Raw genomic sequence first — 26,849 nt, 5'->3', positions numbered from 1 at the left:
TTTTTTTTTAAAGATTTATTTATTTAATTTCCCCCCCTCCCCTGGTTGTCTGTTCTTGGTGTCTATTTGCTGCGTCTTGTTTCTTTGTCCACTTCTGTTGTCATCAGTGGCACGGGAAGTGTGGGCGGCGCCATTCCTGGGCAGGCTGCTCTTTCTTTTCACGCTGGGCGGCTTTTCTCATGGGCGCACTCCTTGCGCGTGGGGCTCCCCCACGCGGGGGACACCCTTGTGTGGCACGGCACTCCTTGCGCACATCAGCGCTGCACATGGCCAGCTCCACACGGGTCAAGGAGGCCCGGGGTTTGAACCGTGGACCTCCCATATGGTAGACGGACGACCTAACCACTGGGCCAAAGTCCATTTCCCCCCCCAGTAACCCCTTAAAAAAAAAAAGTCAATGTAATTTTGAATTTCATTAACTGAAACACAGTGCTCTGATCAAAGAAGCTCCACATCCTACTCTGCTCCATTCTGGTTAGGCCAAAAGTGTTTCCGGAAGACACACACTGTGATGTTTGCAGTCCCAGGGGATAAAGAAAGTCTTGAATAACATTTTATGGTAACTATACTGAAGACAAAAAAAAAAAAAATCAAGCCTGTGAAGTCCCTTAAACTGAGAAATAAGATAACCATATCTGATTCATGAGGCTTACAGTGCTCCTACAGAGCAATTAAAAAGAGAAAACTACCATTTTTATCCACATGGAGTTACCTCTAGGGCTGTGAGACAAAGAAAGATCACAGAAAAAAGAGACAGTTGAAGCCCTGCCTCATTTGCCCATTGCCCCTCCTGCTACTCACATCAAAACCTCCCATTTCACATTTTATGTGATATATTTATCTTTTTTTTAAAAAGCACAATAATTAATTAATTAATTTTTTTGAAAGGAAAAAAAAACCATTTGGGGCTCTGACCATCCAAACTTTAGTGAAGAATGAGAGCAGCTGGGGAATCCCAACAATTCTTACCCAGCATGTCCCCAAACCATGGTTCACCATGATCAGAATTACAAAGTGATATTTTTAACTATAACAGTGAATTCTTGTGGATCTTGAACCTTCTATACTAAGCTGTCATCTGATAGTTGTTTGTGAGCAAAGATTCAGGTTTGACTGTTGTCTGAAACATTAGACAGTAGGAATGCAGCATTTCAGCTTCTTCAGGCATTGCTAAGATATATACATGCCAGCTTATCCCCCATAAAGGGAAATTATGGATGCTTCTTTTAAGAACTTATGAAGAATCAGGAAGAGAGAAGAGCTGTGACCCCTCAAAATGCAGTTCTTACTCTAAGAACATTGAAGGTAGCTTTGGTCTACAGATGGGTTTCCTACAGTAAATAAACTTCAATGACACAGTAGAAGATGCCATTTTTAAAAACCATTCTCCCTCTTCTTCCCCAAGGATAGGAAAAGTTTCTAATCTATGCAATGATTAGCTGCTTCTTTCACAACACATGCATCTTTTTTTTTAGTAGATAATGCTAGTTTGTCTTTTGTGTAAAACAGAGCTGTTTATAAATATTCATTCACTTAGAGATCAACAAAGAAGAACTAATGCAATAGAGGAAAAAATTAGACGCCTAGGATGCAAGGAAGGGAAGATGGGTGAGATGACGAGAGGAAAAACAGAGGAATGGGGTGGGGGGAGGAGGAGTGAGTAATTTAAGATCCTGAAGGATAGAAACAAGAGGAAGTTTGTTTGGAAGCCTAAGAAAAGCAAATTTGGGGGAATTCCTAAGCATAACTCCCAAGATGTAAAGGAACATACTGGAATCCTATTTAACGATTCAAAAGTAAGAAAAAATCCAGAAAGCATATTATTTCTTCAGTGTCTGGGGTTCTTGGCCCTGGGTAAGGTTATTGTCTGTACCCCATGTATTAATAACTGGTTGGCTAAAACTGCTAATGCCTGGAGGTGGGAGGTAGAGTGAAAAGAGCAAAGGGGCCAGGACTACTGTCCCAGCCTAGCAAATGCCCGCAGAGGACTTCTTTCTCATTAGGCCAAAGCTACCACCAGAGACACTGGCTCTCCCCAAACCCAAGTGGCAAAGAAATCAGCTATATACCAGTTCTCAAGGTGATGAAAGACTGTGAGCACTTATCATCTAGGCAGATAACATCAGCTATCAGTAATGCATGAGCACATCTCTTCCAAGGGAAAGGCCCAAAGGTGCTGAGGAAGAAAGCCTATGCATGGAAAATCTGGCAAGGTGAAGGCTGACTCTGTGTACTCCCAAGAAAGTGAGCACTGCCTTTTAAAACATCTGTTCTCCTGCAGACTCTGGGGATTTCTCTAAACACAGCCAGGAGAAGCACAGCCACCAGCCAATCACAGAGGGTCAGAGACCCAGAGAGAGCCTCAAGAGTTGTGAAAGCAAAGATGGAGTTTCTAAATTGGGACTGGGGGAAAGTGGATGTGGCTCAACTGACAGAGCTTCCGTCTACCATATGGGAGGACCTGGGTTCGATCACTGGGTGAAAAAGAAGAGAAAGCGTGCCCACACAGCAAGCCAGTGCTCACATGAGTGCCCATGGGGTGAGCCAGTGACCCACACCAAGTGAGTCACACAGCAAGATGATGATGCACCAAAAGAGAGACAAGGGGGAAGCAGCTGTGGCTTAATCAGTTGGGCTCCTGCCTACCATATGGGAGGCCCTGGGTTCACATCCCAGGGCCTCCTTGTGAAGGCAGTCTCACCCACACGCTGCAGAGAGCCACTAGCCGAGCACCGTGGAGTGCCGCTGGCAAGCAAGTGCTGCAGAGTGCCACCCAGCCCACAAGCACCACAGAGAGCCAACTCAGCAAGGTGACGCAACAAAAAGGGAGACAAGTAAAAAGAAAGAAGAGCGCGCAGTGAATGGACAGAGAGCAGACAACAAGTAAGCTGCAAGGGGGGGGAATAAAAAAAAAGAGAGACAAGGAAACAGTCAAGGTGAAGCATAGCAAAAACGAACTGAGGTGGCACAATTGACAGGGAACCTCTCTCCACATCAAGGGTCTACAGAATCAAATCCCAGTGAATCCTAGAAGAGAGAAAATGAGATGAGAAGACAATACAGACAGCAAAAACAGCAGGGCAGGAGGAGGGGAAGGGGGGGGAATAAATAAATAAATCTTTAAAAATAAAAATAAAAATAGAGATTGGGAGGTTTGAGGAGGTTTTGTTTGTTTTGTTTGTAGTGTTGTTGTTTTAATAAATGAGACTGCCTTAGCAAACTTCTGAGGAGTGAGCCATGTGTTTCTACTTTATCAAGGCTGGCTCAGGAGAGAGTCAGCTTGACTATATCCAATTTTACCTGCCACTCCGGGGTTACAAGAGAATGGCATTGACCTTCCATATAAGGCAACCTACCAGCCTATAAACATCATACATCAACCGTCTAGGTAGTCGACTTCCTCCTTAAATCCTTATTGCACAAAGAACCAAAAAAAAAAAGACTGGGATGGAATGCAGCACTGTTATCTGGAGGAGAAAAAGAGGACAATTTAAGAAATAGGCTCAAATAGCTGGATATGGAGGTTGGGATAGACACCACGGAAACGGTTTTTCAGATTAAACTAAAGCGTACTATGAAGCTTATTATCTTGAGAACCTTAGGGAAGGGAGCTGTTCCTACCAACGGCCTTTGGGTTAGAGACTAAAAGCCATCAAGAACACCAGACAGACACTGAGCACTTAGAAGGGAATACACAGAGCTTCACTTCCGGCTCATAACTTCCACCTCCTCTCCTAGCAGCACCTGGCCACAGAGCTGCTTATCTTCAACGTCATAAATCAGAGGTCCTGGCCAAACATTAGAATAGGAGCTCACCGCCCCCCAAGGCAAGCATTTCCTCTTCCCCTAGGATGCAGAACTTCTCTGGTGTACGTTCAGGGGTTCCAGCACGGCCGTATCTCTGGGGAAAGTGAAGGTCAGGTTACAGACCACAAAAGCAGATTTTACAAGGGACACACGCCTCCCAATGCTTTTGAGGACCCTGACGGTGAACCTCATCTCTATTTTTCTTTCTTCAACCATGATCCCTCTCTCTTTTCTCTCTCTCCTGCTGTTTGAGGCAGTAATTATGAAGACAAGAACGGAGGATCAGGAGCTATTTTTGTAAAAGTAAAAGAACTTGGAGGATGATTGTGGAGTGAGAAAGAGTCCAGCATGACTCCCAGATTTTGGCTCAGATCACTGAATGTCAGTTACCACGTCAGGGAATACAGACAAAATAAAATATTCCAAGGTGCTTTGCTGTTTCATGTCTGAGTTTAACCAAGAGATGAAATCGCTCCAACATAGGAAGTTATTTGGATAACAAGTTAGACAAGAGTATGGAGGACAGAGAGGGAGATGGGGGATAAGACAAGAAAAGCAGTGAATAACAAAAAAAGTAAAAGGAAGTAGGAAGAAAAGGGAGAATGGAGGAAAGCGTGTGTGTGTGTGTGTGTGTGTGTGTGTGTGTGTGTGTTTTTAACTGGAAGAGGAGACAGAGTGGATACACGGAGCCATAAATGTAACTGCAAATTTTGAGTTCTTGGCTGCTGATTAACACTGGCCATGGCCTACTATACTGCAGTAGAGTCACAGCCTCCTCTGAAATTGGCTTCTATGGTCAACACATAAGGTGAAAATCATGCAGAGTCAAATTACTCTTGAAATTCCCTTACAAAGGCACCATATTAGAGACCAACCACAGTTTCTCAGAAAGTCCAATTCAATATTTTTTTCAGTACTTTTTATATACAGTTGATCTTCATTATTGTGAATTCATCTACTTGCTGAAATTTATTTATAACCCCAAAATCAATACTCACAGCACTTTTGTGGTCATTTGCAGATATGCAGAGTGATGAAAAATTTGAGTCACCTGATGCACAGCTTCCCAGCAAAGTCCAAACTAGGGTAACACTCTGCCTTCTTGCTTCAGTTCTCATACATAAGTAAATGTCCTTTCATAACATATTTAGTGTCACATTTTTCACATTTTTGTGCTTTTTAATGGTGATTTCCTTTTTAAAATGGTTCCCAAGTGTAATGCTAAAGTGCTGTCTAGTGTTCCTAAGTGCAAGAAGGCATTTATGTGCCTTTCGGAGAAAATACACGTGTTAGATAAGCTCTGTTCAGGCACGAATTATAGAGCTGTTATCTGTAAATTCAACATTAATGAATCAACAATATATATTAAGGGAAGCAGACTTGGCCCAATGGATAGGGCATCTGCCTACCACATGGGAGGTCTGTGGTTCAAGTCCCGGGCCTCCTTGACCCATGTGGAGCTGGCCCATGCACAGTGCTGATGCGCACAAGGAATGCAACGCCACGCAAGGGGTGTCCCCCACATAGGGGAGCCCCATGTGCAAGGAGCGCGCCCCATAAGGAGAGCTGCTCATTGCCAAAGAAAGTGCAACCTGCCCAAGAATGGTGCCACACACATGGAGAGCTGACACAAGATGACGCAACAAAAAGAAACACACATACCTGGTGCGGCTGATAAGGATAGAAGTGGCCACAGAAGAACACACAGCAAATGGACACAGAGAGCAGACAACGGGGGGGGGGGGGGGGAGAGAAATAAATAACAAATATAAATAAATAAATAAATAAATAAATAAATAAATAAATAAATAAAACGATATATATTAAAGTGTTTTTAAACAAAAACACACATAAAACAAACTTGTATTTTGATCACCTGATGAAAATGTTATGACCAGAGGCTCATAGGACCTAAATATGTATTTCTCCTAGGAGCAATAGTTCAGTATTCACTAATTCAGTGTTCATGGTGACTTTTTAGAACTACCACAAATAACAAGAATTGACTGCACAGCATTTCATTCACTCTTAAGAATCTCAAAACGATAAGAACCCAAGGGGTGCATCTTCCTTGTCTAGTGGTTAAGAAACATTTCTTAGCAGTAGAGACTCTGATCTGGTCAGAATGCTTCATTTTGCTCAGACAGATTGGTAATCAACAAGGTTACCTAACTAGACAGAATTTTTCTCTGACTCTATACTCTTTCCTCCACACTACTTTTGTCTTTACGTCGCTCTAGGAGATAGAAGGCCTAGATGGGAGACCCTGCTCTACCACTAAATAGCTGTATGAGTTGGGCATAGTTCCTTACCCTTTCTTGGCTCTAATCTCCCCTCCATAAATGAAACCACACTAAATGAACTCTAGGAGTCCAGACAACCCCGAGTTACTTACTGAAGGAAAAATGTGCTTTGAAAAGTATACTTTACAAACATAAGGTATCACTATGAGTCAACTCTCATAGGCCAGAAATTTTGGCATCCTCTGTCTTTCCCCTCAACTTTATCCTTCACATCCCATGTCTAGGTCCTGCCAATTCTACTTTTGAGTATTCTCTAGGATTCACCCCTTTCCTCTCTAATCCTGTTACCAATCTCCCATGCCCTTTAAGTGGGTTTCCTTACTGCCAATCTCTGTCCTCTCCAAAAGCACCCTTCTTTCTTCTACAAGAATGATCCCTGGGAAGCAGATGTGGCTCAAGTGACTGGGCTCCCATCTGTCATATGGGAGGGCCAGGGTTCAATTCCTGGGGCCTCCTGGTGAAGGCAACCTGGCCCGCACGGCAAGCCGGCCTGAGTGGAGTTCTGCCCAGCTCAGGAGTATTGGCCCACTTGGCAAGCTGGCCCAAGCAGAGAGTTGGCACAGCAAGATGACTCAACAAAAAGAGACACAGAGGAGAAATAATAAGAGACAGAGCAGACCAGGGAGCTGAAGCAATGCAAGAGATCAAGCACCCCTCTCCTACTCCAGAAGGTCCCAGAATCAGTTCCCAGCGCTACCTAAAGAGAAGACAAGCAGACACAGAAGAACGCACAGCGAATGGACACAGAGCAGACAACGAGGGGGAAGGGGGAATAAATATATATATATTTTTTTTAATAAGAAGAGTGATCCCCATAAAATTCCACTTTCACTGTATCACTTTCCATCTCTGTGCATTAAGGCAGAACCTTCAGAGTTCAAATACTAGCTCTGCTCTGCCAGATCTACCATTCCAAGGCAGATCATCACAGTGACCCTGGAGTGCCACATTCTATCTATTTACTTGCTATTCTCCACATTCAGAATTCTTCCCACTTCTCTGCTTATATAAAGTCGAACCAATTTTCAAGGATCAGAAAAAAATCCTGCCTCCTCTAGGAATGTTTTCCTGTGGTTCCAGGACACAACTTTCTCATTTATGAACTATAAATACACTCATGTTATCAACACAGTTTAGACATTCTCTACTTGTTTAACAAATTTTGTGTCTCTCAATATATTATGAATTCCCTAGGATCAGAAAACAAGCTTTCTATGATATTTGAATCTCCTACAGAATATAGCACAATGTTGATTAAGATGAAGAAATCCAGTAAATACCTATTAACTATACAATGGCTAGAAAGCGAGTTCTTGGTTTTCTTTCCCACCCTTGATCATTCGCAGGGAATACCGATGGAGTGGAGATGTGGAATCATTTCCCTCCCAACTTCTGAAATATCTTCCCATCTCCTCCCTGCTGCTTCTACCCACTCTGTTTGGGGATAGAAAGACCCCTCTATCACAGGTTCAAATCAATCTCTTCTTCAAGAATGAGGCTGAGTACATGGGAGTATCCTCTAGACAGTTATATTTAGTTTCATCCTTAATGCCCTGATCAGCCTGTGTGAAAGCAGTGGCAACTCACAATGCCTGACAGGGAGGGGAAAATAAAGGGAGAGAGAGATGCAGTGGGAAAAAGAGCCAAGAATAGTAGTAATCTAATGTACATCTGCAATCTGGGCCTTTGACGTAGGCCTGCTTCAAATTCAGCCCCATCTGCTCTCAAATCTACAGAGGCAGGGCACCCATGGGGAGGGCTCTATAACCTGCCAGGACACAGACAGTCCTATAAGCCAAACCAGGAAAGATGGCAACTGCAAAGATTTCCATTATTTAGGCAGCCAGAAAACTAGGAGGTGGGGGCTCTGGCTGGCCAGCCCATTCTCAGACCCAGCAGATTTGGCCTAGAACATCACAGGCTGGGACCTCTCTGACAGGCAAGAATCATATACGTATATTACAGGCATGGGTATGGGTATGGGGTGGGAAGGGCTGCCAAGGGCCAGCCCTATTCCCAGAGGAAGGTATTCCGGGGCCATCAGACCCAAGGTACTCAGCAATGCAAGCACAACTACGCCTGCCTGAGCCTGTCTCATTACTTCTGGTCTCTGCCCACTCTGGAACACATCCTTGCAAAAATTCTCAATCTCCACAGCCTCCACAGACAGCCTCCTCCATTCCCTTTCTGGCTTCACTGGCGTTTCCTATTCATTAGAACTGTTCACCCACACCCCTCTCTTCCAGCCACACACAAACACACACACACCTATACACACACACACCCTTGGGTAGATCCAAGGCATGGAGTCTCCTTCTCAGGTTCATCCTCTGCCCAGTCTGCTCATCCTTCATAATGCTCCCCTCAGCACTGTCTACGACACAGGAGCTTCCTGTGCTGTGCTGCCCTCTGGAAGATTTTAAACCAGGTAAACCTGCCTTCAGAGGCCAGGCGATACCTGCACAAATGATCTAGAATGTTAACATAGCCAGACCGGGAAGACACCCAGTTATCCAGAGACTAGAAGACAGATATTCTCACCTGCCTCTAAGCTTCTTCCTCACAAATGGCATCTTCTGCACACATCCCCACTGCCAAAGAAAGATAAAAGGAAACTAAACACCAATCTTCCTCCCCACTCCTTCTTTTCCAAATAGGATGACAGAGAAGCAAATTTGGAAAAGTATTAAGAAAATTCAATACCACACCACCATCATGAAAAAGCTCATACCTAGCCCCTGGTTCCAGGACTGTGAGAAAAAACAATTCCATCTTTAAACTCCCTGGTTCCCTCCCACAGATGGTCCCAGTGGAGCTGCCTTAGCATTCAGCATTGCAGAGACATGAAACAACCTCACTCTCACAGAACCCGAGGAAGAGTTGGGCAGAAAGGAATGCAGACAGCTTCGCAGAAGTGCGAGGCTGAGAAGAAAACCAAGACCCTACCCACAGCTTCCTGGGGAGGTGCTATGCTCTCAGAAGAAAGGGGTTAGCAGCTCAGAGACCTTGAAGGGCCTCATATCTGAAAGCCCAAAGAAAGAGAAAAGTACAATAGCGGTAAGATGCCCGAATAGAACAAGCCTGAGCTAGAATGTGCGCAAGGACCTTAGAGAAACCCGAGCTACTCACTGTCACAAAGAAGCCCAAGGCGTGCCTGAAGATGTGGAAGTCTGGTTCCCTGACTATAAGCTTTTGCTCGTGACTTTACCACCTACTCTCCAAACAGCAGGCTTCATTCTTTCCACATCTTGGGGGAGGAGGGCAGAACCATTGGGGGAACAGCTAGTAAGGAGATGGGTTTTGCTGGCTCCAATGGCTCCCAGCTCTATTCTCTTATCATGTTTCGGAGGTCATAAAGCTTTTTCCATTCCTACTGTTAGTTGTAGCCTTTCCAAGAAGCACCACTACAGTTCCCAGAAGCCTGTACACAGAACAAGGATAAGCAAAGGGGAAGATTTCCCTGCAGAATTGCATTCTCCAACTCTCCACACAAAACATGGTCTTGGGAGGCTATGCCTAGGATAAGCATAGAGGAAGGAACAGGAAATAGAAATGAAGTTATTATAAATGGCTTTCTGTTCTATACTACGTGCTTACATGAGGTATTTCAAGAGAAAATAATAATGAAACAATTTTAATAAAAAATGAGTTAAATCACAAATTACTATCCTAAGAAAAGGGCTGTTTCAGTTTGCTAAGCACTCAAAGTAGATACCACGAAATGCACTGGTGTTAATGAGAATTTATTAGCTTACAAGCTTTCAGTTTTGAGGCTCAGAAAAATGTCCAAATCAAGCATCATCAAGGCAATGCTTTCTTCCCAAAGACCAGCTACCAGCAATCCTGGACTCCTGAGCCCCATGGCAAGGCATATGGCAGCATCTGCTGGTCTTTCCTTTCTCTTCCGGGTTCTGTTGCTTTCAGCTTCTTGCTTCAGAGGCTTTCTCTCTCTGTATTCATCCCATTTATAATGGACTCCAGTAGAAGATTAAGACCTATCCTGGGCTATGCCTTAACTAAAGTAACCTCATGAAAACATACTTAAAACAGGTTTACATGCATAGGAATGGATTAGCTTTAAGAGCATGATTTTCTGGGGGTACATACAGTTTCAAATCACCACAAGGGGCATTTCCTAATACAGATTCCACAAACCTTGACAACTCTGCCCCTTCCCACCTCACATCCAAACCCCAGTTTGGAAACTCTTATCAGTTGTTGGCATTAACACAAAACAGACACAGACACCCAAAGATACACATCAGTCCATTCCTCAAAGCTTTGTTCCCACTGTTAAGCTTGTGAGACTTCCTAACTTCAGATCCCTGTGGGGATAGCAGGAGGTGCAGAGTTAGAAGGCAGCTTTTCCTAAGCAAAGGCCTTGGCTGAAAGTAGGATTGGGCTGGGATTCAGACTCCCCCCACATGCAGGAAAGAGGCTAAGCACCTGGAATCTCCCCTTCCTCCACAGCACCAATAAACCAGCTGACATCATCTCTTTGGCAACCACATGTCTGTCTCCCAGCCCTTAGACTACTACCCACTCTCACCTCAAAATTACACAATGAGATTCTGTAGCTGATTAGCTGAGTTACTTAGAGCCTGGCACCAATGAAGCAAAGGTCTAAGGTTTGTTACTTATAAGAACCTTTCATGTGTGTTGCTTTTTTCAATGAGGCAAAACCAAAAATGAGTTCAAATCATTCCTGCCACTGTAAAAGCTCAAATGGCATGGTTTGCTGATGGTGGATTAGTAGTGCATTTGCCTATTAGTGCCCTAGAAATGTTGCTCCAGTTCAAAAGAGGAACCTGGCAGCTGACTTCAAAGAACTGGACATCACAGAAAGAAGGACAAAGAAAGAGGCAGTAAGCCATGGATGTACTTTTCTGGAACTATATGACATATTGACCCCCAGATGATAGCATGTGGATAAGCTTTCCTGCACTACCAGGAGAATTTCAGTCACCTGAAACCTAGTGGAGTTTGTGATTTTATTTTCCTGGACTGTTCTTTCTACACGGAGATGCTGCCGTCTAAGCATAGAGCAAAAGGAACATCTTCAATTTTCAGAAATCGGCACCAGATATATCTTAAGGAAATGTACACAGCTTTGAACTAGAAGCTTCCCCATTTAAGATCTGATATGATATCACAAAAAAGAATGCATTATTTCCTACTCAAAAAAATGGGAGAAGATAATTCAATTAACTCCATTAAACACGTTTAAGAAGCGAGACTCCGGGACGGGAGGAAGGATGGGTTTGGCTAGGTTTGGCTAGGCTAGCTCCAGGCATCCCTTGGAAATGCTCTTCTTCTCCTCCAGCTGACAGGCATAAAGTCAGCCACCTCCACAGCCACATCACCCACCATTAGGGTCCAAAGGGTAAAAAGACTATATTTTCACTGGACATTCCTTTATCAGTCACTTTAATAAGTTGTAGGCATTTTCCCTGAGAAACATATTAGAAATGGGGGTTGAATGCCCAGATAGGGCCACCAAAGCCCACTCCTGAACAACATGACTGAAATACTGTTTATGTATAATAAAAATACAAAACAATATCTCTGTAAATACTAGCAATAAAAAAATAATAATAGGAATAAAATTAAATAGTTTTTACATATCTCAAACTGCGGTCCTGGAAGAAGGATAGCTTACTTAAATAAGATGGATATTTTTAGAGATTTCAAAAGATATTCTCTTTTGAGAATTTTGAGAGTGCCTGACGGCACTGATTCTCACATTGTTTAATTCCATTCCCAAATGTATGACTTTCTTTCCAGGTATATTCTTGGTGTCATAATTATGATCTCTGATAAAGGCTAGGTTTTAGCCCACAGTTTAAGAGGGCACAAGGATAAGCCAGGTGTTTCCTAAGGTAACCAAACAAAATAGGTAAGAGAGAAAGGGAAGGAAAATGAGGGTAAAAGAGGATGTAAGTAGGATCTGAAAAGCATCTACCTGAGGGGGAAATTTATGGACCTGTAATTGGAAAGAGATACAGAGATAAAGAGCTGCCTGGACTGGAGTGGCAGAGAGGACATATTGGGCATTAAATGACAGCTACCAGTTGGGCCATCTGCCTAGGACAACTTGGTTTAAGTCTTTGGTCTGTTCATGTGCCAATTGAGCCCTGAATCTCAGCCAAGTTGCAACACCTACTCTCCGGTTCATTGGACCCACCCAGGACAACTAACAAGGAGATAATGATGGACAATGCCCATCTCAAGGAACAGAGAGTGTCTGCAACTGCAAGCAAGACAGTTCTATCCATCTGCCCCATGGGATTTAAGCCCCTCAGTTAGAAACAGAGTGACCATCACTACCCTAAAATCCTCAAGATTGGGGAATGAACAACAGAATAAAGTATAATTATTCTATTATAGACTTACTATTATTCTAGCCATGGAAGAACTTATATCATTGATATAAAGACAGTAGCCAACAGAGGTTCCAAGTGAAGAATAGGTGTAACATGGGGGCACTTTTAGGACATGGGAATTGTCCTGCATGACACTGCAATGATGGATACAGGCCATTAAACATTTTATCAAAACTTATAAAATTGTGCAGGTCAGAGTGTAAACTATAATGTAAACTATATTCCATAGTTAGTAGCAATGCTCCAATACATGTTCATCAATTGTAACAAATGTACCACACTGAAGAAGGATGTTGTTAATGTGGGAAAGTGTGGAAGGGGGAGGGGTGGGGCATATGTAGATTTATGTAATCTAAAGCTTCTTTTAAAATAAAAAAATAAACTAAAGATTTAAAAAAAAAAAAAAGGGATGGGGGAAAATACCATGGACATGGACTCACAACTCTTACCAAGGCCCAAATGAAAACATTAGTTTGCCCAGATGTCACTGGCATTCACAATAAACATGTCTACAGAGCCCACAGGAAACGTTCAGACTGTTCTCTGGGAGCTGGCTGGATTTATCTAAAGAAAAGGAACTACCCCAGAGTTCTATGTCACTTAGCTCTAACCATTCCAGTAAAGTAGAAGCCACCCTCATTGGCAATGTAGGGTCAGGATGGCAAAGTACAAAGAAATAAGGGACGAGCACTGTGCTGAATATCTCAGGGAGTCAGAGATAAATAAAAGGATTACAGAATAGCAGAAAAGGTTCCATTGAGGGTATACAGAGTCAGTTATGTGGCAGCACTATCATGCTCAGTTGCATGACTTTCCCTAGCAAGTTTCAGCAGTCCGAGAGTCTCCTAGGATTAAACAGAGAACTACTGCACATATGTCCTTATCACCAACTCCACAGAGACACTCATTTAGGAAAGTTTCTGCTGACTGTGCCTGACAAAGATCACAGGGAAGCAAAATACTTTGGAGATAGTTTTCAATCAACTCATTCTGCACTGGAGGAAACCAATGCAAATGTTTAAATGGAAAGGAAAAATGTATAAGCTAGGCAAGACCTAATTAAATCCTCGAGTCATTCATAAGGGCACAGAGCTGGGGAAGAAATGTAGCTCTGCCTATCTGAGTGTCTGTATGCTGGGGAGGGAAGTTGTTCACATAGGCAGAAGTTAAACCATTTCACTTCTTTTTCAAAGACTGCCTCTCATGACAGTCAATGGGGCATCTCCCAGATCCTTTGCCTATTTTAATTCCTAGTTCTTGGCAAAAGGACCCCCCAAATATGCTCCCCTTCCTTGCTGGAACAAAATCATAGTATCACAAGGGCACAGATTTGGAACACAGCCACACTGGAAGGAATGATCAACAAACGCAGGAGGAGCTGGACATGTTAGAAAACATTTAAGGTTTCTGGTAGCTACAGTTTCCAAGCACTAACCTTACATGATGGGGAAATCAAAGCCAGGTGAAGATCTGGGCTGGGTTTCAAACAGTCACTGGTTTATGAAGAGGGTGGACGTAGGAGGATGAGTTCTGGAGCTGACTGCTCCGGAGGCAAAGCCTCCCACATCCCAAGGGTGACAGCAAACAGGTGTGGACCCTGAGCAGGCGCAGGGATGGGCAAGGCATAGCCTCCGAAGTGATCCTTGTCGGAGAATTTCCACCATTTTTTTAAAAAACACACCTTATACATTTTCAAAGTGGCCATAGAGGTCATTTTTATCTGTGTTTGGGTCATGTGAGTTCCCTTCCAGTACCACCGCCAACGCCCACAGACAGTAATGGTTCTCTGCTGCTAGCCTACTACTCTCTCTCCTTGATTCTCCTCTGCCCCAGGCTTACCCTCTGGGTCCCATCTCACATCCATAGATTCCTGTCTTTATCTTGAAATAAGGTTTCTTTTGACAAAAAGGATATTGAGACACAGAAATGTGCCTTGCGCAAGATTATACCACAAATTAGTAGCACAGCAGGGATTAGAATTCAATTCTGCAAACTCTAGTCCAGCACTCTTTCCCACTGACCGCAATACCTCTGTTATAGGAGAAACATCTGCCCTAGAGCACCAAGACCAAGAATCAAAACAGTTTATCTGCATGTCTTTTTAAGCAAAACAACACAGCCAGAATGTTTGGCAGAAACTAACTAAATATTTCCTCTGTGACCTACACAGGAGGGGAAGACTGTGGGAGTCGAGTAGGCACAGCACAAGGAAACTGAAGAGAACACCACTGCCAAAGCTAGCAGATGGGCGACTAAGAGGAAAAATGCAATCTTAAACTGCAGACAAGCTGGGGACAGGGAATCAGAGCTGAAAAAAAATGTTAAGATTTTTTAAAAAGGATTCTACATCTATATGTGAATATGAATAGACTATCAATCTAAAAGAAAAAAGTAAAATAACAAGCTTTTAGAAAAAACTTAGGAGGACTATCGTCATGACCTTCGGGTGGACAAAGAATTCTTAAACAGGGCACAAAAGGTGCTAACAAAGGGGGAAATGGCTCAGGAAACTCGAATCTCTGGACTGTCCAGGTGCCAGCTGGGCCCTGAGCCTCAGCAGAGTTGCAGCACCTATTCTCCGCTTTGTTGGATGTACCTCAGCTAACGGGGAGGTGAGGATGGTCAACCACCACACCAGGGAACCGAGAGAGTCTACAACTGCAAGCAGGAGAATCGCATCCATCAGCCATGTGGGATCTAAACCCCCTCTCAATTTAGAGATGGAGTGGACATCACCATCACAGGGTCCACAAGATGGAGGAATATAATATGGACTGGAATGGACTTGCTGGTATTCTAGTATAGAACTGTTGTGACTCTAGCAACGGAAGAAATTGTATCATTGATGTGGAGATGGTTGCCATGCGAGTTGCTGAGGGCAGGGAGAGGGAAGAAGTGTGACATGGGGCATTTTGGGGACTTAGAGTTGTCCTGAACAATACTGCAGGGACAGATGCTGGATATCGTTTATCCTGCCATTACCCACTGGATGGACTGGGGGAGACTGTGAACTATAATGTAAACTATGGTCCATGCAGTGTGGCAGGGCTCAGGTGTATTCACCCAATGCAATGAATGTGCCTTACTGATGAAAAGGGATGTTGATGTTGGAGGAGTGGGAGTGGGTGGTGGTGGGGGTATATGGGAATCTCTTATGTTTTTTAACATAACATTTTGTGTGATCTATTTATCTTTATTTTTAAAAGACAATTAAAAATTTTTACTTGCAAAAAAAAAAAGGGGGGGGGAGGAAACAGGTAAAAAGGACATAGAGCTAATTCCCAAAAGAATGAAAACATATATAAACAGGTACTTGACACAAATGTTCATAGCAGCATTATTCATAATAGCCAAAAGAAGAAAACCCAAGTGTCTACTGACAGATGAATGGACAAATGAAATGTGGCATATATATATACAATAAAATATTCAGTCATAAAAAGGAATGACCTTCTGATACATGCGACAACATGGATGAACCTCAAAAACATCATGCTGGGAAGAGGACTTGGCCCAGTGGATAGGGTGTCCGCCTACCACATGGGAGGTCCGCGGTTCAAACCCCGGGCCTCCTTGACCCATGTGGAGCTGGCCCATGCACAGTGCTGATGCGTGCAACAGGTGCTGCCCCACGTGCAAGGAGTGCGTCCCCATAACGAGAGCTGCCCAGCGCAAAAGAAAGTGCAGCCTGCCCAAGAATGGCACCGCACACACGGAGAGCTGACGAAAGAAACACAGATTCCCGGTGCCACTGATAAGGATAGAAGCGGTCACAGAAGAACACACAGCGAATGGACACAGAGAGCAGACAACTTGGGGGAGTGGGGGGAGGAGAGAGAAATAAAAAAAAAAATCATGCTAAGTAAAGTAAGCCAAACACAAAGGACAAAAACTGTATGAACCCACTTCTATGTAACATTTAGAACGTGCAAATTCATAGAGACAGAAAGCAGGATAGTAGTTACGAGGTACCAGGGGAAGGAAGGAATGGGAGGTTTTTGCTTAATGGATAAAGAGTTTCCATTGGGAGTGAAGAAAAAGTTTTGGAAATAGATAATGCACAATACTGTAACTATAATTAATGCCATTGAGTTGGACACTTAAAATGGTGAAAACAGAAAATGTTATGAAAAATTATATGCTACTACAACAAAAAAAATTTGTTTAATGTTTGGAGATCACCGGCCTAAGCTACTCATTCTACATTTTATGTTATTTTTTTTCCTATTTTTAAAACAATTTTATTGAGGTATAATTTACATAACATAAAATTCACCCATTTTAAATGTACGAGTTAATGATTCTTCAACCTATTCCCAAATGGTCGGACATTACAATACCCATTCAACAGTCAGGGTCCAGCCAGGGAAACAGAAAACCATTAGGTATTTCGGAAGGAATTTAAACAGGAAAAACAGTTTACCTGATTTATGAGAAGAGCTAAGAAGCCAAATAGGAGACAATGAAGCAACCCAGAGATTGGCAGCAGCAGGAAGCCACTACCACTTTCAGGGCTGGGACACCAGAGCCAAGGAATGGGCATGATGGCAGGAACCAGAACAGCAAAGGCTAGAGTCAGGGAGAACACTCAGCTGATGATGGAGACGGCGCCCAAGATGAAGCGAGTAGAATACCTTGGTTTTAACCCTCTTTATACCTTCCAATCTTCCATCATTGCCATCTATTGGTCAAACCTACACAGAAGCCCATTGGTGAGGGAGGCTGGACAGTGTAGTTCCTCTTGGTACAGGGCAGCGAGATGGTGTCTGGCAATGCCTTGCTCACAGAAGATGCTCAATGGATATTTACTCACTAACTTTATTTATTATTTTTTTTAAGATTTATTTATTTATTTAATTTCCCCCCCTCCCCTGTTTGTCTGTTCTTGGTGTCTATTTGCTGCGTCTTGTTTCTTTGTCTGCTTCTGTTGTCGTCAGCGGCACGGGAAGTGTGGGCGGCGCCATTCCTGGGCAGGCTGCTCTTTCTTTTCACGCTGGGCGGCTCTCCTCACGGGCGCACTCCTTGCACGTGGGGCTCCCCCACGCGGGGGACACCCTTGCGTGGCACGGCACTCCTTGCGCGCATCAGCGCTGCGCATGGCCAGCTCCACACGGGTCAAGGAGGTCCAGGGTTTGAACCGCGGACCTCCCATATGGTAGACGGACGCCCTAACCACTGGGCCAAAGTCCGTTTCCCTACTCACTAACTTTAAAGGACAAATAGACCTCGCAGCAGCTTGACTACATGCCTCAGGAGTCCAGATTAACAGCACTATGGAAATGCAGTAGCCCACTAGGTGCTTGGGTACTAGAAGGGAGTGGGAGCATTATAGAGAGGACCAGGAGGCCACTGCAGGGCAAGAAGGATTCACAACTAAGGAAGGGAAAAAAGGCAAGGGTTAAAAGCCAACGCTACTCCAGAAGTTCAAGGCCAGAGTACTACACATAATTAAAGTGGTCAAGTATTATCAGGAGGCAATGTAATGTGCTGAGAAAACACTGGGTAGGATGACAGAACTCCCTGAGTTCTAGCTCCCCTGCTCATCCTGAGACCACGAGCATGAGCTGCTTCATCAATTAAGTTGGGATAATCTTGGGCCATACCTGATGACCTTCTGGGAGCACTTTTAGCTCTGAAACCTAGGACTTCATGTCATAAGCAATTTCTGAACAAGTTTACAATACTGATTGCAGATCTTAGTTTTTAGGAAAGGGTAGAGAACCTGGAGAGTAAACAGCATTAGGATGCTCAAAACCAGGCTACTGAGCTCCTGTTCCCTTTACTTACTGGAGCTCAGTCAAGCCCTAAAATATACTATTTCTTTTTCAGTATTTTTCTATTACTGTGTATCTTGCCCTTAGAATAGTGCCTAGCACGTAACAGGCATTCATTAAATATTGTTTTTCCTTATTAAAAAAGATAAGGAATTAAAATCTAAGGGCAACATAAAAGCAATGACCATTCTGAGGGCCTAAGGCATCTGCATATACATTGTAGGAAACCAACCACACTCCTGGTGCCAAGGCCTGAACTAAAACCTGGCTAGATATAAGTCCAAAGGCCGAAGGGTAGCTTTCTAGTAAAGAAAGGAGGAGAAGGAAGAGAGACAGAAATAGAATGAATACTATTCAGAGGAAAGCTGCCCAAACAGAAACCGGTAGAAAGCTTATTACATAATAAAGCAGACAGGAATCTATGGTTATGAGGTGGGAAAGCCTTGGGAAATCAAGGAGAGAGGTAGGCTAGAGGCAGAGCATCCTTGGTGGAACTGGAAGGGAACTCCAGGGACCCAAACAAGGGTCTTCCAAAAGAAGAAAGGACACCAATATCGATCAGCTGTGGAAAGGTTAGGGGAACTGAAGAACAGATACAGAACTGGGCCCACTAGTTTAAAAAAAAAAGCGTAGTTGAATTATCCAAGAGACAAATTTTGTGAAGGGTATGAAAAAGTTATTACCACCAAGTAAAATTTACTTGAGATTTTCAGTAACCTTTAAGAAAGAAAAGGGTTCAAAGGGCAGGTAGGATCCCTCAAATATGTCAGAAGTTCTACCACCAGCACTGTTCAAATGAACAAGACAAAAAGGGGTCTGAGACAAGGCCTGGAACAACAGCATTTGTCTCCTCCTGTCTCTTCCTGTCACTCACAGTCTCAGGCAGGCTTAAGAGTCCTGCGGTCAGCCTCAGATGGCGTGTGGCTGTGGCTGTGCCTGAGCTGCAGGTGGGGAGGCTGGCCTCGGGAGCAACGATGAGGAAAGCCCACCTGCAAATGTGGCCACTGCTGGACACCCCCCCACAGGGTCCACCTTTCACCTGCCATCCTGTAGGTTAGGGGAAAGGGAAAGAAAGAATCTGGACCTCTTAACCTCAATGGGTTTTACATTCTACTTGAAGAGCCAAGACACACATTCCAAAGAACCAGGAGCCCCTGCATCAACACCTCAGTTCAACAAGCACTGATAAGTCTAGATTCTGGGCTTGGAAAACTATTCACTTTCTTTTGGAGAGTGCTGACAACCGTGGTAGTAACAGGCAAAGGAGAAAAGGTCTAATAGTGACAGAACCCCACCCCCACCCCAGTGGAAAGGAGTTTTAGGAGACGGATGAATTACTTCCTGGTTGTGAGCTGATCCACTCACTGGGCAACACCTCTATGAAACAAGGAGTTAAGCCAAGGAAAATTAAAAAAAAAAAAAAAGACTGCTCTTCCCCAAATGGAAAAATTGAGAAAGCAGACAAAAAGGAAGGAGTGACTGCCATTAGAAGCAGGGAAATCCCCACCTGAGGTTTGATTTGTAATCAAGGGCAGACAGGACCCAACTAAAGTAAACAGGCCAGGGAGGCTAATGTGCCCTTCTCCTAGGAGGCTAAATCACACACTTCCCCCAGCACAGCCCCTGGAAACCAAAAAAGTAGATTTTCCCTTGGACAAAGAGGCAGGCCAGGAGTTGGAAAATGACTAATCTGCTTTTAGGCTTTTTTTCTGTTCCCAGGCACTCACGCAGCATTCACCAAAACTTACGGCACTAAGACCAAATGGAAGTTGACGCTAAGACTTCTCTTTAGAGGAAAAATGCAGTTTGCCCCGATTGGCAAAGCAGGCTCTTACCTTTTCCACAGCAAATTCCTCCCAAGAGACTTAGGAGAAAACAACCAGGTCAGAGTAGCAGGACCACCCCCGAATCCAGGCACCTAGGCCACAGTCCTGCAGGTTTTCCCCACCCCTCCTCAGCACCAACGCAATAAACAGCTGCCCTAGAGCAAACAATAGGCCTTTGTCCATGCCTTCTCTTTAGGTTATTTTAGAAACCAAACAGGATAATCCCTTTAGAGGAGTGGTTCTCCCAAATACTGGTCCATGGATGGAGGCCAGACCACGATAAAAGTTTTGAACCATTCACAGCATCCCTTTCAAATAATTTCCTGCTCCATATTGGGCAGAAGGGGCCTATGCAGCCCCCACCCCCGCCCTGGGTATGAAGCTGTAGCCGACAGGCCCCTGAAGCCCCCTTCCTGCAGCCTTCTCCAGTCACCACCAGAGCTGCTACTGCCTGCTTGCTGCCCGCCTGGTCTGGCCGCAGAACTAAATGTCTGAAGACTGTTCTTACTCTCTCCATTCACCAGAAGTTCATACCGAGTGAAAACACATGGGTTGTTGACATTTTCATCAGCTTGCCTGTCAAATGGACCGTCAACAATAACTGTGATTTGAAAATATATAAGGAGATCCGTCGAGGCCCGGAGCTTGGTTTCTCTTTCCTGCGTGAGCTGCTGTCACCGCGACTTGACAATGCAGATCTTCGTGAAGACCTTGACCGGTAAGACCATCACCCTCGAGGTGGAGCCCAGCGACACCACTGAGAATGTCTAGGCTAAGACCCAGGACAAGGAAGGCATCCCTCCTGACCAGCAAAGGTTGATTTTTGCCGGGAAGCAGCTGGAAGACGCACCCTGTCTGACTAAAACATCCAGAAAGAGTCCACTCTGCACTGGGCCCTGCACCTGAGGAGAGGTGTCTAAATCCTCCTTTTAAGCTTTCAAGAAATTTCATTGCACTTTTCGTTCAATAAATTTGTTGCATTCCCAAAAATAAAAATAAAAATACATAAAGTATGAAGTGGCCATATACTCAAGCTTCTCCCAATGTTGCATTATAAGATAAAAATTCCCAATTTAAGTGGTAGTTTTTCTTTTTTTTTTAAAGATTTATTTTTATTTATTTCTCTCCCCTTCCCCCACCCCACCCCGGTTGTCTGTTCTCTGTGTCTATTTGCTGCGTCTTCTTTGTCCGCTTCTGTTGTCAGCGGCATGGGAATCTGTATTTCTTTTTGTTGGGTCATCTTGCTGCGTCAGCTCTCTGTGTGTGCGGCACCATTCCTGGGCAGGCTGCACTTTCTTTTGCGATGGGCGGCTCTCCTTATGGGGCACACTCCTTGTGCGTGGGCTCCCCTACGCGGGGGACAACCCTGTGTGGCAGGGCACTCCTTGTGCCCATCAGCACTGTGCATGGGCCAGCTGCACGCGGACCTCCCATGTGGTAGACGGACACCCTAACCACTGGGACAAGTCCGCCACCTAGTTTTTCTTGATTCAAAAATTTTTCAATCAGGAAGCAGATTTGGCTCAACGGATAGAGGGTCCGCCTACCACATGGGAGGTCCAGGGTTCAAACCCAGGGCCTCCTGACCCGTGTGGTGAGCTGGCCCACGGGCAGGGCTGATGTATGCAAGGAGTGCTATACCACGCAGGGGTGTCCTCCACATAGGGGAGCCCCACGCGCAAGCAGTGCACCCTGTAAGGAGAGCCACCCAGCATGAGAAAAGTACAGCCTGCCCAGGAGTGACACTGCACACACGGAGCGCTGACACAGCAAGATGATGCAAGAAAAAGACACAGATTCCCAGTGCCACTGACAAAATACAAGCAGACACAGAGGAACACACAGTGAATGGACACAGAGAGCAGACAACTGGGGGGATAGGGTAGGGAAGGGGAGAGAAATAAAATTTTAAAAATTAATCTTTAAAAGAAAAAATTTTTTTCAATCTATTTTTGTAATAGATGAGTATAAGACCCTTTCTTGGAAAGGGCAGTCCTAATACCCTATATTATTTGTTTGTTTTTAATAATTTATTATTTTGGTTTTCAAATGTCCTTATATTATGTGAAAGTGATAATAAGTTTTGGACTTTTGTTTGTTTGTTTCTTTGTTTGTTTAGTCTCCTTCCCTGGTAAGAATAAAAAAGGTTGATCTTAGGTTGACCCCCAGTTTTTTTTTCAGGCGGTACTGGGAATTGAACCCAGGACCTCGTTCATGGGAAGCAGGTAGCTCAAACCACTGAGCTATACCCGCTCCCCCCAATTTTTTTTGAAAAGTGTTTTGTGAAATCCCAGAGCCCTACAGTGTGCTCCACTTCTCCCATTTCCCTTTTTTGGGGTGACTGGTAGCAGAACTCAGGACCCACTCCTTCCAAACCACCACCAAGGACTAGATGCCGTGGCATAAAATTCTCTTCCCATGCAACAGAGATAGTTTGAAGAAGAAATCCCCCTTGATTTCTCTCCCCTAGCCAGCATTTACTCCTCTCCCCAAATGCCTTCAAATAGTTTCAGAAAAGTTAGCCGTACACCACGAGTCCCCGAATTCAATCCAGAATATCCCTGATTTTCCATGATTTCAGCCAGAGGCGGTATCATAAAGAGGTGGAAAGGTTTTGGAATTAAATGAACCTGGGTTCAAATTCTGGATCTTGGACAAATTACTTTATCTCCCTGAGTCCTGATTGTCTCCTCTTGGAGATAATTAATGAGATACATAAAAGTAAAGGGCCAAGTAGTGAGAGGCACACAGGTCTCTTGTACTGACTCAGTAATTCCTTTACAGCATTCTCTCCTATCCTTCCCCAAAAGCCAGGCTTTTCAGAGACTTTTTTGAAAACAGAACTGAAAATAATGATATCAAATACAACATTGTCCCTTTAAAAACCCAAGTCATACAGCTTTCCTTACCTTGCCTCACTGGTCACATTCCCATGACTGCCCTCAATTCCTTTCCAGGCTCTCCTACAAAAGGCCCAGGGCATCTGTTTAATGGTATAAATCTCCCAATTTTCCCTCCAAGAGCCTGGGAGAATGAATTATTAGGTGCCTCAGTGTTCAGTAAGGGCAAGGCTTTCAGTGTCATCTCGGAAAATATTAAAATGTGGAAAAACTGCCCGTCTCACCACCTCATGTTTCTATGTGGTATCAAATCAACCCTTTGATGATTTCCTTTTGGAATTAACTCAATCCGCTCTACACAAAAATTGAATTGGGTCTCTATCACGGTGCAAAACAAATGTTCTAACCTTTCCAAAAGTGTAATCACTTTTCTCAGGACTGCACACAGTCTGATTTTACAGCACGAATCCCTATTAACGAAAGCCATCATGAAAGCAAGAGAATTTCCCATTACCAAATGGCCAGGAATGCTGTGACCTTACAGCCTATCTTTTTGAGACCACAGAGATTTTATACAGTTAACTTTTTGCAATAAGGGTGATTTAGTAAATGTATATGTTAATTTTTATTTAATTTCTAGAAATCAATAAAAGCTTTTCATGTAAAGAAATTCACAAATCAGGAAAAAAAAAATCCTTTATTGGCCCAAGGATCACATATTTTGCTTCCAAAAATGCAGTCACCCTTTTTTTTTATTGTATTTTTTTTTTTAAGATACATGGATCGCAAAAAATGTTACATTAAAAAATAAGTCACCCTTTTTTAATGACAAGCTGAGGGCCCCCACCAAGCATGGAGTCAATGTGTGGAATGAACTCTTAGACTGTAGCCCTAATCTCAATCGGCCCATTATTGCAAAGGTACAAACCTGCAAGAGAAAGAGACCTTAACTGGGCCTCATTTTTTCCCCTGGTAGAATGTGAAAAATAATACGTACATTTGTAGGAATGTCAAGCAGGTTAATAAATTAATGCGGAAAATACCGGGAAAGAAGTCACAGTAAGAGAACCCTCCTTCCTTCCTATCTCACACCTGGCGCTTGGAAACAGTTCCCTCTGCAGTCCTCCAGTCCCAGTGCCTCTCCTTTTCAGGCCCTCCACGTGTGCACTGTCGGGGTAGCTGCTAATCTCCATCCTGCTCATGCCACTCCTGCCATCTCCCCCAAAGTTTTCATGCCCTTGTGTACCTCCAGATTTTTGCACATACTGTTCTCTTTTCCTGGAATGCCTTTCCATCTCTATTTAGCTTAGCCAACTCCAACAGTCCCTCAAGACTCAGCTCCTACAGCACCTGCTCAAGTTGCATTCTCTCACCCTGTGGCTCCCTCCAATCAGTCTCTGTGCTTCCTTTGCAGCTTTTCCTTACCACTCTTCCTTCCCTCTGGTCAAGCACCTATATCATATTCCAGTCAGTGTAAATGCTGTTTGTTTATCATATATGGCCTAAAAGGATTTAACAAAACATGCACTCCTCCCCCGACTCCCATATATTTTAAGTTAATATTTAAATTTTTGAGTCATAAACAGTAGTAGAGATGTACTTTCTAGAATACTATAAGTTTTATAACTATTTCTTAAATATTGACATTTTAAAATAAAACTATTATATTACTCATGCAAATGACTCTAAATGAACCCAATGGAATCTAAATAGCATCATGATTTAATAGCCACTATCATTCATTTACAAAATGTGAAATGTGTATCATTCCTTTTCCTCCTTCAACTCTTATTTCCTTTTTTACTTCTTCCTCAGAATTTTCTAATATTTATGCTTGGAAACTTTTTTTATTGACCAACTTATCATACATCTCTATAATATATATTTTACATAAGTATATATAATCAGATATATCTAAAATTTTTAATTCTTCTATGCCTAAAGCTTTAAATGTTAAAAAAAAACTTTTCTTCTGGATTGAGTTTTCATTACCTTTATTAACATACAATTATTCAAAATGATTACATTACATATTTTTGTTATTAAACATAAAATTAAGACTTTACTATAAATGTATTAATGTTTCATGCTGTATTAATGCTGTAAGTGCCAAGAAATACTGTTCACATAAATAACTAGATAGGAATGGAGAAATTTTGTTCCAGAGATACTTGTCAGTCTTTGTAGTCACTCCAAGTTATGTGTCAAAAATCATAGTGATCTAGCATCAAAAATTATTTTAATAATCTATCAGCTGACAGCTCCTTCAATTTTGTTGAAAGCAAGAAGTGTAAATGAGTTGGAAAAAGATTACCCAGAGTCATTCACTTTCTTAATATTTCAGTTGTTTCTTTGCTTGCTAACCTAGAGGTTTTCACACACCAGGGTACTACAAGCAAACAGACAGATTAAGGGTAAGTATTGGCTATGCCTCCATTTTGTAAAGTAGAAGGATGATTGAGAAAGAGGACTCCTTGAGTATAACTAAATTCTCAGACAGATCAACTTTTGGAAAGAGGACATAGGGATCAAATTTTCTAGTCAAGGATCTGGAAGCATTTCCCAAGGCCAAAGATTACTGGTTTATCTGCCTCTCACATCAAAATGGTGGCATTATCAAAACTAAAAATGCATACTAAATTATGTTTACTCATGGGTAATTCCTGTTATATTTTGACAGAAAGAGGCTGGAAACAACCTGAATGTCCTTCAATAAAGGTCTGATTAAATAAATTATGAACCACCCAGTAACAAAATACAAGTGGTTCCCCATTATAATGAATCAAGTTCCTCTAAAATTCAGGCCTCCACCCATATTCCCAGGCTTGGATCCTACTATCCCTTTACATAGTTTCCACATATATAATTCTCCACTGTACAAGATGCATTTCTAGACTCCAGGAGATCATGACCCCATAGAGGAATAAAGACAAGAAACTGCAAGAGGCCCATCCTACAGGCCCAAAGGGTACTGCTGAGGCCTGCGATATTTCTGGAATTGCCATCATGAAGCTTGGGTCTGGAGAGGGAGAAGGGATGGAGTTGCTAGGCTGCGGTGGCAAGTAATAAGGATCTATAGGCTGCTTGAATATATTATGAAGGAATCCAGTACTCAAGAAGATGTTGGTGATGTTGGAAGGAAGATCTCTCCATCGGGTGCTGGCCCCATGGGTCAGAGCTCGGTCCCTGGAAGAAGGGCTGGAAAGGGCAAAGCAGCACCTGGACTGAAGGGCCCACTGGGCCTGAAAAAGGCCCAAGGGATCACTGTAGGGAGTGGGGATGGAGACGGGTAACAAGACTCAGTAACTTGGTGAAAGGGCAGAGCCTACAGATGAGGGTAAATGAACCTGGATTTGTAAAACATTTTCCCACCTTTGTGTCTCAGCATATTCCTGCCTTTTCCCTTCTTCTCCACCACGTCAAATCCTCCCAATCCTCCAAGGACCAAGATATGCCCTTTGTTCTCCATGAACCCTCCTCAAATCCTCCTGCTTATACCACTAAGGCCTTGTAATTTTCTGTCTATATCAAATGTTTGCCAATTACTTCTAATCTGCTTCATGGCATTAATCTTTAGCTCTTTATTGTGGGTGTGTTATGCCCTTCTGCAGGCGGGTCTGTGACTTATAAATCTCCCCACTCCACAGAGTAGGCACATTTACGGTTCAGAATACCTGTCAGCTTACAGCTCCAATGGACACACTGTGCCTCTTATCCCAAATACTGACTTCTTTTACATGATTAAAGGTTCGCTCTCTTTCACACCATTAAAGATTCACTATATATGTCTTAATTCTTCTTGGATCCTTCTAAGTCTTTAGCTCAGGGCTTCACTCTTGCTAAGCACTCAGAAAAACTTTGCAAAATCAATCACTGGAGTGCTGCTCTACCTGGAGGCCAGCTCTCCATGCACATG

General features: G+C 43.4%; 1 protein-coding gene across 5 annotated transcripts in view; it reads right to left on the bottom strand.

Moving 5' to 3' along the window:
* DENND2B (DENN domain containing 2B) overlaps window positions 1-26,849 on the bottom strand; it is a 190,305-nt gene that overhangs the window by 141,187 nt on the left and 22,269 nt on the right. Inside the window, exon 1 of one of the 5 annotated variants that reach the window (XM_071218220.1) lies at window positions 20,103-20,213. The exons of the other annotated variants lie outside the window; for them this stretch is intronic. The gene's annotated coding sequence lies outside the window, so the exon portion shown is untranslated. Of the gene's footprint in view, window positions 1-20,102; window positions 20,214-26,849 lie in introns of those variants that run through there. 5 annotated transcript variants of the gene reach the window in all.

This window comes from Dasypus novemcinctus, chromosome 10, assembly GCF_030445035.2.
Source record: "Dasypus novemcinctus isolate mDasNov1 chromosome 10, mDasNov1.1.hap2, whole genome shotgun sequence".
NCBI lineage: Eukaryota > Metazoa > Chordata > Mammalia > Cingulata > Dasypodidae > Dasypus > Dasypus novemcinctus.
This window is presented reverse-complemented; position numbering and strand designations above follow the sequence as displayed.